The sequence below is a fragment of the Antechinus flavipes genome, chromosome 4 (assembly GCF_016432865.1).
Source record: "Antechinus flavipes isolate AdamAnt ecotype Samford, QLD, Australia chromosome 4, AdamAnt_v2, whole genome shotgun sequence".
Classification (NCBI taxonomy): domain Eukaryota; kingdom Metazoa; phylum Chordata; class Mammalia; order Dasyuromorphia; family Dasyuridae; genus Antechinus; species Antechinus flavipes.
The window spans coordinates 462002586-462017039 of NC_067401.1; the positions used below are offsets into that span (position 1 = coordinate 462002586).

The following is a 14454-nucleotide window of genomic DNA, read 5'->3' on the forward strand; positions in this document are numbered from 1 at the left end:
GACTCTGCTTCTGAGTGTGATCTTGGGTTGGCATTTCATCTTTCTCAGTCTCACTTTCCTCATCCGAAAAATAAGAACGGTCAGCAAGGTGGTCCTTGAGGCCCTTTTACTGTTCTAAATTTGTAATCCTCAGCATAGTGCCCAGCATACAGTAGGCACTCAATAATTGTGTACTGACTGATCGATCCTTAGGAGCATAACTTACTTAATTTTATAACCATTTTTGTTGGAAACACTTGGCTAATATAGTTATTTTCTATTCATTTTTTTTTCTGGAAACAGAAGATTTTGTAATTCTCAATGACAGGATCATCTTCCCAGATTATTCTGGCTGTGCTTTCCCTGCCTGTCTTGGGACACGAGACCCTGTTCCCTGAGATCTTGCTGGGAATATTTATGCCTACTTTTTAATAACTTGTTTTCTCCTCTAAGTTCGAGTTATTCTTATCTATATGCAGCAGCCCTTCTTCCCCACCCTCCACCTTATGTACTGGAGACTTAGGAACCACATCGTGGGCTTTCCTAGAATAGGGACAGTCAGTGAGTGGGCTTTGAATGAGCATTGGAGGACAATCCACATGGGGCTAGTGAGAAAGCCCAGCAACTTTTCAGTGTCCCTTTGAGCAATCCAGAGCTCTTTTTTTTCTGATATTCATTTATATTCTAAGGAATGGTACAACGAATTGGATTTTGGATTTGGAATCAGGAAGAAATGGATTTGCTTTGTACCCTTGATGCCTAAATTTTTCTGAGCCTCATCCTGAAAATGGGATGATCGTACTCCAGGATTGCTGTGCTATTAAATGAGATTAATTTATATTAAGTGCTTTGCAAACTTTAAAGCATTATGGTCAAAATGGCAAGCCATCTTTCTAGCCAGCATTTCTAAAATGGGTAAGCTGGATCTCCAAGTGATCTCCAGTGATCTCCAAGTTGCCTTCTGGAGCTCAAAGTCCTCTGTGTTTAGTGTTTGGCAGACTAGTATCTGAGCATCAAATATCTGCTTTTGGTAATTTAATTAAAGTATTGAGTTGTCGGTCTTCCTCTGCAAGCTCAGAGGAACCCGTCTTCCAGGGAGCTTTCCTAGGGGACAGGACTCTGGGGACAGTGGGGACCACGTGCCGCTCTCACATGGCTGGGACTTCTGCTAATTCTCTGTCATTCCGGGGAAGTTGGAGGTCAGGGACCTTCCTCCCAGGCGCTTGTGAAAAATGGTCCTCAAGCTTCCACAGCTCGGGCTTCTGGATGGGTAACTGTTGGCAACAGTTAGTTCTGGAGGGAAATCCAGGTCTAGCATTCTGGATGTGTGTGTGTGTGTGTGTGTGTGTGTGTGTGTGTGTGTGTGTGTGTGTTATGTGTGTGTATGAGTGTGTGAGATTTAGGGTAGCAAAGAGGGAGCCTAATGTTTAGAACACAGAATCAGGACTTGGGAAGACCAGAGTTTAAATCGAATTTTATCACTTAATCTCAGTTTGCCTCAGTTTCCTCAAATCCAATATAGGGATATAAATAATAGCACCTATTTCCCCAGGTTGTTGTAAGGCTCAAAGGAGTTAATGTGTGTAAAATGCTTCGCCAATCTAAGAATACCACACAAATTCCAATTGTTGCTGTTATTCTTTATTGTTTAAACTTCATTTTACAAATAGAGAAACAGAGGACTAGAGAGGTTAAAGGTCATTCAAGTTGGATGTAAAAATGGTAGGATTTGAACCCAAGCTTTCTGACTCCTCTTCATTCTTTCCACTGGCTCTTTTCTGAAGCTAGGGTCTCGGCCACCAAGGAGTGGATAGTGGATTGGTGGCACTTTGTGGATTCTGCTTCTGAGGCTCCCCACTCATAGTCCTTTGAATGGCATTTGGAAGAGGGACTATCACCTTTGACCCAACACTGGTCACAGGAACAGCTGGGAGCTGGGAGCCAGCGTGGCCATCCCCAAAATAGCTTAGGCACCAAGTGTGTTCATGGGGCCAGAGGAGGAGCCTGAAAAGACAAAAACACATTCGGTCCATGTAGTGGATCTTCCGCCATTCCCAAAGCCATGGCCAGGCTTTCCACAAAATCTGTCGGCTTCAGGAAGAAGGAAAACATTTGGTTCTCTATTATCTTGGATTGAGTCCATTTTCCCCTGCCTTTTTGAGTATTCTTAGTAAAATATGTTTGTATTCTTTCGGAGGAAACACAAACTCCAGTAGCAGTCAGTCCACCAGCCCTTTAACCACTGACACTCATCTGTTTACCTCTTTTTTTTTTAAATAAAGCTTTTTATTTTCAAAACATATGCAGGGATAATTTGTCAACACTGATCCTTGTATAGCCTTGTTTCAGATTTTCTCCTTCTTCCCCCACTCCCTCCCCTAGATGGCAAGCAGTCCAATATATGTTAATGTTTACCTCTTAAGTTTTGAGTTGGAAGGGGTCATGGAGGTCATGTTGGCCAATCCATTATCATTAAGCTCCACGAAGCACCTACTATGTGCCAAGTATTGACTTAAGGCTTGGAAACACCAAGACACTTGTCCTCAAGTGGCTCATCTTCTACTGGAAGAGACCACATGTTGCTGTACAAGACGAATGGCGGGTGATTAGGGTGGGAGGGAGGACAAGGTGTCAATAGCGGTTGAAGAGAAAAGAATGGATTTCATGGAGGTGCTGGAGTTGAAGTCTAAGAGTCTGCTGCCCATGTCCGGGGCACCTTCCCGACATGGAGCTGGGCTGTTGGAGCTGAGAACCATTAAGCAGCGAGTTGGGCTGAGTCTAGAGTGAATGTGGGGAGCAGAGCTAAGTAACCTAGAAACGTGGATTAAAGCCAGTTTGGGAGGGATTTTGCAGTCAGAAAGGGCTGTGATTCACCTTCTGGTGAAGGCCTGAGTACTTTGTGGGGTGGAATTACTTCAGTTAAAGCACAATTGGCTCGTGCAGCGTGACGAATTTGGAAATAGGTTGACCATATTCGATTGCTCGCTATCGAGAGGGGGGGAGAGAGAAAAGGAGGAAGGGAGAAAAATTTGGAACACAAGATTTTGTAAAGGTGAATGTGGAAAACTATCTCTGCAGGTATTTGGGAAAAATTAAAAAGCTATTATTATTGTTATTATTATTATTATTTTGTTTTTAAAGAGGCAGTTGGGAACAGTGAAAATGCCATTGGGATTAAAGTCAGAGAACCTGTTTTCAAATCCTGAATCTGTGATTCCCTGGGCAATCTCAGGCAAGCTACTCCTGTCTTTGGAAATGTTTCCTCATCTGCAAAATAAAGGAGTCGGAGCAGCTGGCCTCCCAACTCTCCATCCACTTTTGGAATTATGGTTCCATGACACTAAATTCAATAAACATTATTAAATTAAATTATTAAAATCCTAAGTCCCAGACCCTGTGCTCGTGGGCATACAAGACAAAGACAAACACAAAAACAATCCCTGCTGTTCTCAAGGTCACTTAGAGAAGAGCTTCCCAGTTTCTCTTGCTTCTTTCCAATGGAGGGGGTAAGTAGCCACCACGGACCTAATTCTAACGCAGGCTGTGATTCCGTTCCCTGGGTCTGAATTTCTCTCCCAAAACTAATCAAAGGATTATCCATTTGGATAGAAATGAGAGGTCAGAAGCCATCTCACCTCAGCTAGATGAGGAAACAGAGTCACAGACATTAATGGAAGGATCTACCCATAATCCCAGGGGCAGAGTGGGATTGGAACTCGCCTCCTGGGACTCCAAAGCCAGCCTTTTCCCTTTAAATCAACTGATTCTCCACAGAGAATATTGTTAGAGACCTCTCCCAGCTCTCCTTTTCCCTGACCCCAGGACCTACCGAGGGAGGCTGGGCTCTGAGGCTCATTGTTAGAGGAGGGAGGGAGGCCAAACTAGGCTGTCTCTAGGCAGCGATGAACTCCCCTTTCTAGGTATGCGCCAAAAGGAGAAACGGGTCTCGCCAGGCCGGCCCTTCCCTTTCATTCAGGGGAAGCAGAAGGGTGGAACGTGGTGTGGGAGCGTACCAGGCTGGGTCCCTCTAGAGCCCAGTTGTTGGCAGCGATAGGTGCCAGGGTCTTCTGTTATTCCATTCTTCTCTCGGAGGCAGAGGAGCAGACCGTGTTTTCCTGTACCAGCAGCAACAGCCTCCGATCAAGGCTCCAAGCGGCTGTCTGTCACAGGTGGAAAGTCACTATTAAAAAAAAAAAAAGTCCCATCTAAAACTTGTGGAGACAGAGGGTGACTGAAGAAGTCTGGGTAAGTGGGGGTGGGGCCAGGGTGGAGACCAGGTAATCAGGGAGATATTTGTAAGACACAAATATAGGCGGCATAATGGATGGAGCTCCAGACTTCCTGGAGACATGAAGACCTGAGTCAGAATCCAGCCTCAGATGGTTTTTATCTGTGTGACTCTGGAGCATTCATTTACCATCTTTTGACCTCAATTTTCTTATCTATAAAATGGGGATAATAATAGTACCCGCTTCACTGGATTGTTGTATTATTGTATTTATTTTAATAATATTTTATTTCCCCCAATGCATGTAAAGATAGTTTTCAACATTTATCTTGTAAAACTTTGTGTTCCAAACTTTTCTCCTTCCTTCTCTTATTTCCCCTCGGATATCTGGTTATAAGTTTAATTTGATATGAGCTAAATATATGCAATCCCACAAGTTTGTTGTAAAGCTCCAAGGAGAAGCACATGCAAATTGTGTTACAGGGCTTTAAAGTGTTATATAAATGTTATTTTCAAAAAAATATATTTACATTTTGAGTTATATATAGAAGTATTTATATATGTCATTAATTATATAATTATAATATAAAAATATAAAAATTTATTTATATATATTATTAATTATATAATTAATAATATAAATATATAATTACTATATAATTAAATATATATAATTATGTAATGTAGTTATAAATATATTTATATATATTTGTAAATAAGTTTCATATCAGATATATAAATATATTTGTAAATATATTTTATACAAATATATAAATATACATGTAAATATATTTTATATCAGATATATAAATATATTTGTAAATATATTTATGTCATATATAAAATATACTTTCTATCAAATATATAAATATGTTGGTAAATATATTGTATATCAAATAGATAAATATATTGGTAAATATATATGTATGTGTATGTCTATTTGTGCTCGCGTGTAAGTTGCTTGAGAAAAGCCATCATTTTGTTATGGTTTCCTTTTGTCTGACAGAAGTTGTGTGGGGATCTGTCTCCTGACAGCAGACAGACTTAATGTCTGCTCTTGAGCAGATGTTTTCTCTCTTTTGCTCTGTCCTTTAAGTGCTGGGTGTTGTATCATCTCTCCTTTTTTGTTGTTTTGAGTTCTGTGGTCTTTAAGAATGGAAATTACTTCACAGAAACACGTAAAGGTTCTTTCTGGGTAAGAGCAGCCTTTCGTGACTCTCAGAGATATTTCATCAGCTTTTGATATGGGGAGAAGTCTAATATTTGAAGAATTTTTCAAGCCTCTAATAATTTAGAGAATTATCCAGCAGAGAGTATTCCGGGAGCAACACAAGAAATAGCATTAGAATCCTTCTGAGATATGGAGAGAGAGTAGAGAGATGAAAAAAAGGAGAAGGACGCTCAAGAAAATCCCTTTTTGTTTTGTTGCCTCCAGTTGACCTTTTCAACTCATGGAGTTCTCCTGGGGCCCAGAATAGCATCACTGGCTCTCTAAATTGCCTACATTTTAACTTGCTTACATAGACTTTGGGGGTTAGCCTGGGATCTAATCATGGGATCTAGCATCTTCTCCATGGGACAGTTACTGAATTTTAAGTTTTGAACAAACTCAAAACAAGCTTATGTAGAGCTTTAAGGATCTTAGAATTTATTTTGGGATTTTCCTATTTAATCCTTGGAAAAACCCTTGAGGTAGGTGCTATTGTTCTTGCTAAAGAGCATGAATCATTGAATTATACTAAGTATATAAATATATTTATATATAAAAACATATATGTGTGTGTGAATTACTTGAGACGAGCCATCATTTTGATATCGTTTCCTTTTGTGATGACCCAAATTGTGTATTTATTTATCTCCATGTAGAGCTTTAAGGGTCTCATAATTTATTCCATAATCGTCTCATGTCATCTTCAGAACAATCCTTGAGACTGGTGCTATTGTTTTCGCCAAAGAGCACAAATCAATGGCAGTTCCACAACACAATCTTACCTGTTCTCTATTATCAGCAAATTGTGTCAAAAGTCAATTTCCTAATTCATAATTATGATATAGGAGCTACCAAATCTCTTTAGTTAGCTTTGTAAAAGCTTTTTTAACAGAAAAAAAAAAGGAGCCCAATCAAAAACTTGCCAATTTCTGAAAAGCAAGCTTCCCGATTTTGGATTCCTCAGAATGTAGATCTGATTTTACCTTGATAGAGTTGACTCGTATACATCAAAGAGCTGAAATTTTTATCAATGTGGGGAACTCTTAACCAGTGTAGGTTCCAGTCCCACTATGAATGTTTCTGTGAGCATTAGTCTGTGGCTAATTCTCTTTAAAAAAAAAAAAAAAGCTGCAAGTATGACGACAGTTTCAAACTTTAAAAATAACCAACATCAAGAGCCCCAGTGGGGACCCAATTTTAACTATTCCCAGGGTTCTTACTCTCAGGTAGAAAGAGTCTGAAAGATAGTCTTGTGGATTTGAGGTATGGCTGGAGTCCACTAGTAGCTGGGATGGGGAAGACAGATCAGGAAACATCTCATGTCGAAGGGGACATTGATCTGAGTTTTAAAGGAAACCAGGTAAAGAAGGAGTTGGGGGAGGAAGGAGATGGTCAGTGTGAAGGCAAGAAATAGAATGTTCTCTAAATATAAACCCAAGGTTATTCCCTTTGTTACCATCACAATTTTTATTTATACCTTTTCACTCACTCTTTCTTTTATGTGACTCTAAATAATGTGTATTCTTTTCTTTAAGATTTTTGCCTCGAATTTGTCATCACATTAGTAAGATGACCCTTCATCTATATCCCAGTTATATAGGTCACTGACCTCCCTTTATGTCACTCCCAGTCTGCTAGTTTACCCATTCTCTTATCTCAGATTATTCTTCTGTGTTGTAGGTAATTCAGGGGATATATTTGTATGTTTCCTCATAAAATAATAAAATTTCAACTTAACTCATAGTCCCTACCCAGTTCTTCAAATATTATTTATTCAATAAACTGGAGAAAATTCCTTTATACATATATAGGTATATATACACATACATATTTGTATTTACACACATACACACATACATATAATATATATATGTACACATATAACCTCCAGTTTTCAGAATTAAGGAAAAATATATACATATATATGTACATACACCCATGTATACATTTTAACAAGTAAGATAATCATTTACAATATTTTAACTTTGAGAATGATCTGAGTCATCTCAAACCCTCATTATAATAGGAGATGAGTTCACTTCTGGAAACAGTATCACACCACCTAGTTCATTCAGGATAACAGATTCCATCTTCATAAGAATCTTCTTAATCTTCATAAGATAAGCTTATAAAAGTTTCCTCAAGACAAAAAGGATGTCTCTCTCTTCTTTCTATTCTCTTTTCACATGTGACAGCAGAACATTATGTTTAGAATCTTTCCAGCTCTTAAGCTTAATCTTAATTTCTCTCCGAATTCAGTTGACCATTCTAAAAAGAAGGATATTTCTCCTCACCTTTTTTATTTCTATCTTCTTTGTTGTTTTCCATCCTAACTCCTTCTAGGAACTTTTTGTGCACATTTTCCAGAAGAAAGACCTCATGGAAAAATAATTACAGTGGTAACTCCTTATGTTTTATGGCCTTATGGAGACAATCGCAGTTTCTTTAGCCTGTGTAGGAGCAGACTTTGAAATGAGTTAAATACTGTTTCATAAAGTTTTTCCAAGGGCACATCTTTTTAACTACCGGCTTTCACTTGAATGAGAGAGATATCTTTAACTTTCTCCACATGTCCTTCATGTTAAACTTAATGTCTGGAGACTCACTTCGTTTCTCTCTTGCCCTAAGTCACGTTAACAAATGGAGTCTTCTCTTGGCTGAAGATGTAGAATTTCACCTGCTCTCTTGATCATGGTGTGCTTCTTAAGAGAGCTTTTTGGGAACTCCATTCAGGACCAACCCTTGGACTCAAAGGAGGCCAGATTTCACTGCCAGCCTCCACCTACATAGCCAGAAGCATGGAGACTATCCAGTTCTGTATCCAGCCTGGCTTGTGTAACTTCCTTTTTTGAATTTGGGGGCTTAGTTTGCACAAAGATGGCTTATCATTCAATTTCCCAGACTTGTCTGCCTTGATTGCTCTCTCTCCTTCACCCCTCCCTAGTGAAAATTCAGTCCAATCAACATCCGTGGTTTAGATGCAAGATACTGTGCTAAGGGATGGAGAAAGAATAGTCTGTTCTCCTGGAGTGTCCGGTTCTCTGGGTGACAGAGAAGCGACATGTGACCAGATAGGTACAGACATGGTCACGTGAGATTAAGAACTGGAGCTGTCAAAAAAGGATACAGGTGGGAATTGAGCCTTCAGTCAAGCAAGTGTCCCATCAGTGACCATTTGTGACTATTTTTTATTGAAGTTTTTATTTTCAAAACATATTCAAGGATCATTTTTCAAGACTGACCCTTGAACAACTATGTGTTCCAATTTCTCTTTTTCCCCACCCCCTCCTCTAGATGGCAAGTGATCCAATATATGTTAAACGTGGTAGAAATATATGTTAAATTCAATATAGAAAGAATATTTATACAATTATCTGGCAGCACAAGAAAAATCAGATCAAAAACTAAAAAAAAAATGAGAAAGAAAAAAAATCAAGCAATAAAAAGAGTGAGAATGCTATATTGTGATCCACCCTCAATTCCCACAGTCCTCTCTCTGGATGTAGATGGCTCTCTTCATCACAGGAGTGACCATTTATTAACCAGAATTCAAATCCAGCTAGCAGTGTGTATGAGACACTGAGCATCTTCTTAGCCTCAGTTTCTTCATCTGTAAAATGGGGATGATGATAACAATACTTTACTTGTGAGGCTTTAATATCATGATCTTTGCAAAACACTTCACAGAACTTAAGGTGCTTTGTTGGTGACTCCTAGAATATAGTGTCCAATATACTAGGCTTTAGGGGATACAGATACAGATACAAAGACTGAAATTATCCCTCCTCTTGAGAAGCTTTCATTCTGGCAGGGATTCAAGTACATATGTAAGTATATTCAGAATAAATAGGAAGAGAACAAAAATCAATGCAAGGGGTTTGGGGGGGAGCTGGAGCAGATGGGGGCAGGAGGAGATGAGGAAACAGAAGCAGATAAGAGTAAAGATCAGATAAGGGGAGCAGGAGGAGATGAGGAGTCAAGAGCAGATGAGGGTAAAGATCAGATAAGGGGAGCAGGAGATGAGGGGGTAAAGGAGAAAAGACTTAACTGTAGCAGGCGGTACTTGCGCTGCCTTTGGAAGGATGGGAGGAAGCCTATGAGGCAGGGTGAGGAAGTGGAGCATTCTCTTAGTGGGCAAGGCCGGTGATGGTGTGGAGATGAGTAGAGGGACCATTTTTGTTGACTGAGATTCTGAGGAGAAATAGCCAATGAAGCTGTGGAGGTAGATGGAGCACCAGAGAGGGGAGGACTCTGAAGCTGAGGAGAAGAGTGGGCATTTGATTCCAGAGGCAATGGGAAGTTTGGGGAGGGGGCCTTGGAGGAAACTGGGGGTTATTCGAAGGGCCTGAGGTGAGAATACATGTGCGTTTGAGGGGTGATTGGCAAGTTGTTTAAGGCAAGGAGACGGAAAGGAGGAGAAGATTACCCCTCCTTCTGATTTTCCTTGCTCCTGGCTCAGACTGAGGAAGGAGGTGAGAGCCCCAGCTCATACTCCAACCTTCCAGGGACAGAATCTCCCCTCAGAAGCTGTAATTTTGGAGGGACCAAGCAATGAGACTTGGGAGGCCCCAGGATTCTGTCTGTCATGAGTTTTGTAAAAAGAGATTCGATTACTTTGTATCAGAGGATTTTAGCACTGGAGAGACTCGTATCCAAACCCCTTTATGTGGGGAAACTGAGGCCCAGAAAAGTGTTTTGCCTTTCATGTGGGAAGTGAGGTAGAGGGAGAACCCACATCTTTGGAATCTAGATGTAACACTTTTTCCATTTTCCCCACAAAAACTGTGTTTTTGTTAATTAATCTCTAAGGGAAGTAGTCTGACAAAGTGGGGGCAATACTGAATTTTTCTGTCTGAGTCTGGGATCTTGGGGCCCGAGTACAGATCCCAGGCTGTTTCTCTCTCAATAATGAAGGAGTTGGATTAGTTGGTCCTTGGATTCCCTTTTCAGCTCTGGGATCCATAATCCATCTATTCAATAGATATCAATTGATCCCGGAGAGAGACTTTAGAGCAAGAATAATGTGCCCATTTTACAGATGTGACACAGAGGCCAATGGATCTATTCTAGGTCATATGTACTATACACTAAGCTTATAGATCTCTGATTGATCATTCTCATAGTTAAAACATTGCAAATGGTTGTCTTCATTGTTAAATGTGTGTGTATGTGCTCCAGGAAATGCCTGAGGCAGAATTTGAACTCAGGCCTTTCTGCCCCCAAGCCCAGAGCCCCACCCGGTAGGCCAGAGCTGATCCACAAGAATCCAAGGTATCGATCCTCTTATGATTCCGTGGAAGGAAAACCTAGAGGAGCTCGTTGGAGTTAGCGACTCGGTGCAGGATTTCCAGAAGCACATTGAGCTGCCAGACGAGCTGACAGATTAATTAGCTGGATTTGTGGTCAGCGCTGCTGGAAACATCACACTAGTTGCTTCCCGGCAGTTTTCGTCTTGCTGAGCTCCAGAGAAAGGAATAGGTTTGGGGCAAAATGCCGACCTCGGCGGTCCCTCCCGACAGCAGAGACAAAGGGCCAGGTCTCTGCCCACCCGGCTGCCCTGGATCCGTGTCGGGCCCACGCTGAGCTCCCGAATCCCGGCTCACCTTCTTCTGGTCTCCTGCTGTCGGAGCTCAGCACACACGATTGAAAAGGAATCGGGTCGGTTCTAAAGGCGTCTGTTTGGTTCGGGGGATGCAAAGGTTTAAAAAAAAAAAAGACAAAGACATACAGGACCTGACTGCTGAAGGGGAAGACCAGAAGTCCACCTGACAGGCGTCTCCCATATGGCTTTAGCTGAAGAGACCTCAATGAGCTTCTGTTTCCCAGGAGTCGGAAACATAAGCAAGTTATGGATGTGATCAGATGTCAGGGAGACCCAGGGGAGCCCCCTGAGCTTAGCAGGGTATTCTAAGACAACACCTGGATGGCTCAGGGCACAGAACATTGAGTCTGGAAGGTCTGAGTTCAAATCCAGCTCGGACATTTACTAGCTGTGTGATCCTGAGTGACTCATTTCACCCCATTTGCCTCAGTTTCCTCATCTGTAAAATGAGCAGGAGATGGAAACGGTAAGCCACTCCCGTATCTGCCAAGAAAATCCCAAATGGGTCATGGAGAGTCGGACACGACAGAAAGGACGTCGCAACAACCAAACTGACCGAACAGGTGTGGGCCGCTCTGCTGGGATCCAAAGCTACGGCAAAATGAATCCGCCTGAGCTTAGCAGGAAGTGACATCGGAGGAAAGGGACAGCAGACACAGAAGGGAACACGACATCCATAGAAAGTAATTTGGGGCACGTGTGGGAGGGCGCCAGCAAACGAAGGGATGAGCAAGCCTCCTGTGGGAGGCGGTTCTGGATCCCAGCCTCGGAAAGAGTCTCAGCTGTGTCTGTTTGTTGTATTTGTCATATCCTGATATTATTGAAGCAGCCTCGCTTTGTGGAGAGGATTGTTGGGCTCAGAGCTGGGAGCATCCTTTGGTTCCTACAGCCTCTCACACATCCCTGAGTACTCAGAGGAGTTGCTACTTTCGGGAGTTCCCAACAAAAGTTCCCGACCAAAAAGGCAGTAAGATAGTGCCTTACCTGTCTCACGCTGGCTGTCTGAGCAGCTCGGGCAGGATCTGAACCCAGATTTTCAGATTTCAAGACCCGTCCTCTGTGATTGTCTTTCACCATCACCACCTTGGCCAGAGAATCCCCAGCCCTCTGCAGAGCAGATGCTTAATAAATGTGCTTGAATTGAATGAATGAATGAATGGAGTGGAGAAGACCGTGTTTAATCTCTCAGACTCCTCGTGATCCTGTCCGTGCTTCTGGGCCCAGCTTTATTTATCTGTGACTTATTGCTGACTTCAAAAGTCCCTCCAGCTTGAAATCTCTTTACCTCCAAGTGGGCAGATTGGGAGGGGGAGCGCCTTGGGCCGCTCTCAGAGGGACTGGGAAGGACCCGAATGCTTCCTGGGGGAGTCTTGCACAATCCCAGTTAGCATCATTTCAATGTCACTCTGAACATGTGCAGAGTCGGCTTGGCAGAGCTTGCCGTGTTGTTTGGAAACCCAGCTGGAGACCAAGGAAACGAGGCTTCAGTCCTGCGTGGTGAGTCTGGTTCCTCCCGAACCATCCCGCCTCGTTCCAAGGACTCAAATAACCTGGCACTGGCCGGCCGGTGGGAGAAGGCCAGCCAAAGGTCTTCCTGCCACCCCTCCTTGGGGTCCGCTTTCAAATCCTCCTGACCCGGGACAGCCTCCCAGTAACCAAGGACAGCGCGCGCTGCTACAAGTGCTTTAGGGCTGCAAAGCCCTTTACTCCTGTTACCTCCTTTGCTTCTCTGAGAAGATCCAGACCCGCTGCCCCTGGCGGCTTCAGCTGTCGGCCTCTGCCTTTGCTTCAGCAGCTTTTCACAAGGCAGGTGTGGAAATCCTTCGGTTGCTATAGAGGTAGAGCCTCCGAAGAAGGCCCTTTTTCTCTGGGCCTCCCTTAGCTTGGGGCTGGTCTCCATCTGGAGGCCCTGAATTTTGACCCCGTACTTTAGGGAGGTAGCTCTGGGCTCGGAACGCCTGGGCCCTTTCTTCCCCCATTTCAGCTAGCAGCTCCATGAGCACCGGGGTGGGCAAAAAGTGAGAGCCTCCTGATTTATTAGCCGGCCTGTGAGTTGCCACAAGATGGCTTTGCTTTCATCACAGCAGTTGGTGTCTTGGCAAGAACCTTCCTTCCCCCGGGGTCAGAGTCTTCCCAAATAAAGGGATCTGCAACATCCACTTTCCTTTAAGAAGAGAACGATTCCTAAAATCACAGGATTCCTGAACGAGTGCTAATGGCAGCTCTCTGGCTCAGTGGATGAAGCGCCGAACATGGAAGCAGGAAGATCTGAGTTCAAATCCAGCCTCAGACACTTTTTAGCTGTGTAACCTTGGCAAGCTCGGCCATCTATATAATGTGAGTAGTAATAACCCCTCCCGTGGCTGTGGTGAGGGTCGAATGAAATTTATACAGCATTTTATAAACCTTAGTGCTCTCACTACGAGCCATCATTATTATCACTACTAGTGACAAGAAGAGATTTAGGGTTGGAAGGGACCTAGTTGTGATGGTTGATGTGTGATGTCTTTGGTTGAGCTTTTTCCAGCTGCATTTTGATTCGATTCTTGTATACAGGACAGTGAGTCTGACACCTCTGCTCTAGGTCCTGCTGGGGTCAGAGTCATTTGAGTAAAGAGGTATTTTCATTTCCATGGTTTTGGAATGAAAAGAAAAGTATATTTCTATGGAATGAAATGGTTTAAAGGCAGCACAGAACCTCTCAGGGCTCTGGGCAACTCTTGGAGATTACTGAAGTCCACCGAAGGTGCTGACCACTTTTGGTGGAGGGACTTTCCTCAGCTGGGAATTCCTTATAATATCAGACCAGTTTTCTTGGTGTTCACTCTGACTCACCATGACCCTGTTTTTTTTTTTTTTTGGCAAAGATACAGGAGCGATTTGCCATTTTCTTTTTCTTTTTTAAACTCATTTTGTTTGGTTGGTTGCTGTCCTTTGTTCTTGAAAAGGACAACAATGACATCACCGCTAGAGTCAAGTTACAGTGTGTCCGACGGTGGCCGATCAGACCAAGCTCAGAATGTCCTGCTGTAGGTTGGACACAAAAAGGCCATATGGCCTTTGGGGAGGCTTCTCTAACTTTGTGTGTCTCCAGTATCTTCTGGGCTGATTCAGTTCTGCTTTGCCCACAAAGCACGGAGCCTTCTCTGACAAGGGCCCGCCATGCTGGGTGGTCCTGTGCCGGTGTCTCTCATATCACACAATCGATTCTGAAGTGCTTAAGAGATAGCTTGGGAGTGTCCCTTTTTCTGACCACCTTGGGAGCGCTCACCCTGTGTGAGTTCTCCATAAAATAATTTTTTTGGCAAGTGTACATTTGGCATTCGACAACATGGCCAGCCCAGCGGAGTTACACCCTCTGCAGCGAGTCGCAATGCTCCATATATAGGTCAAGAAAGAAGCTCAATGTCTGATGTCTTATCCTGTCTAGTGATC

General features: G+C 42.8%; 1 protein-coding gene across 3 annotated transcripts in view; it reads left to right on the top strand.

Moving 5' to 3' along the window:
- The window catches only part of JAK1 (Janus kinase 1), a 143949-nt gene that overhangs the window by 25020 nt on the left and 104475 nt on the right, over positions 1–14454 (top strand). The window contains exon 1 of one of the 3 annotated variants that reach the window (XM_051999501.1): positions 12808–13356. The exons of the other annotated variants lie outside the window; for them this stretch is intronic. The gene's annotated coding sequence lies outside the window, so the exon portion shown is untranslated. Of the gene's footprint in view, positions 1–12807; positions 13357–14454 lie in introns of those variants that run through there. 3 annotated transcript variants of the gene reach the window in all.